Source organism: Pantherophis guttatus, chromosome 3 (assembly GCF_059756535.1).
Source record: "Pantherophis guttatus breed Tessera chromosome 3, ASM5975653v1, whole genome shotgun sequence".
Classification (NCBI taxonomy): Eukaryota; Metazoa; Chordata; class Lepidosauria; order Squamata; family Colubridae; genus Pantherophis; species Pantherophis guttatus.
In genome coordinates this window covers 2,941,254-2,942,682 of record NC_142065.1, presented here as the reverse complement: position 1 = coordinate 2,942,682, position 1,429 = coordinate 2,941,254, and the positions used below count along the sequence as shown (strand labels likewise).

The following is a 1,429-nucleotide window of genomic DNA, read 5'->3' as shown; positions in this document are numbered from 1 at the left end:
ATCATTCGCGTGTTTGTATGTTTAGCCCCGCCTGTTGGAACATCAGGGTCTTGAGGGCACGGCGGAAAGCGCGGAGATCAGGGATATTCCGTATCTCCGGGGGCAGTTCATTATGGGAGGAGGGGGCTTGAACCCCATTTCCCCCATCCTAGACCCAGCTTCCAAGCACCGCTGTTGACAAGAAAGTTTGCATGCCAGCCTCTCGACTCTTCCCCGTGGCTGATACGGGCTGTTTTTTTCCTGCCCCCTTGGCATCGCCCGGGCTCCACATGATCGACGTCAGGTGCCAAAAACACTGTGTTCATTGCAGGGCACCGAAAAGGAAAAAAGAAAAAAAAACCCACCGAGCTGGACCCCAGATGCTCTAGCCAAGCAATGTGCTGGCACAAGGAGCTCGTGGCTTTTTTTAGAGCGGCTGGCATGGTCGGTCCCCGGCAGGGTTGCTGACTTATTCTTACATCTCCTCGGATCTTCAAATCTGGCTGGGGGGGGGGAAGACCCCCCTGGCCCACCGATGGCAGACGGACGGACGCATCTGCCTCTCCTGTCCCGCCAAGGTGTGACGTGCTTCACCGGGCAGCGGCAGCTGGAATCGCAGGTAAGGAGTCCTGCGAATCTCCTGTTTTGCAATTGCCACCCAGCCGCCTGGCATTAGGCTGGCAGTGGGGCTCGATTTAGCCCGGAGATCGGGTTTCCCCCAGGAAAGGTGGGGGGGATGAAGAGGGGCTGCCCAACCGGCTTTCTCAAACCCACCACCCCCCTTGGAAAGAGCAGAAAAGGTTATAGAGTGTCCTGCTCCGGTTATGACGGCAACGTTGCCAAGGGAGCTGGCATGCTTGACTCCGTGCCAGCTGTCCCAGGACAGGCGGCGGGATTCGGCCGGATTGAATTGCCTCGCTTGCAAAAGTCTTTTTTGCAAGACGCGGAAGGTGATGCAAGCTTCAGGGAGCTCGGCTTAAGGTAGAGAGGGCTTTGGGCTGGAGGCTCTACCGGGCACTTTAGGGGCGAGACCTAAACGAGCAAAAAGCACAGTACAGGTAGGCCTCGAATGACGACCTCGATTGAACCCGACATTTCTGTCCTTAAGCGAGACGGTTAAGTGGATTTTCCCTCCCCCCCCTCATTTTACGGCCTTTGTTTACTAAGTTGTTAAGTGAATCACTGAGTGACACGGTTGTTAAGTGAATCCGGCCTCCATGGTTGCAAAAGGGGATCACATGACCCCGGGATTCTGCGACGGTCATAAATAGGAGTCAGTTGCCAAGCATAAGAATGTAAATCATGTGACTCCAGGGATGCTGCAATGGTCGTAAGTATGAGACAAGGTCATACGTCCCTTTTTTTCAGCATCATAATTTCAAACGGTCACTCAATGAACTACCGCTATCTCTTTTATCTTGGTCCTTTTCTCTTCGCACCTGTTAGGTTC

The 1,429-nt window shown here is 54.2% G+C and overlaps 1 protein-coding gene across 1 annotated transcript in view; it reads left to right on the top strand.

Moving 5' to 3' along the window:
* Positions 1–398: 398 nt before the first annotated feature.
* The window catches only part of MYLK2 (myosin light chain kinase 2), a 47,275-nt gene continuing 46,244 nt past the window's right edge, over positions 399–1,429 (top strand). The window contains exon 1 of the mRNA XM_060692703.2: positions 399–598. The gene's annotated coding sequence lies outside the window, so the exon portion shown is untranslated. The remainder of the gene's footprint in view (positions 599–1,429) is intronic.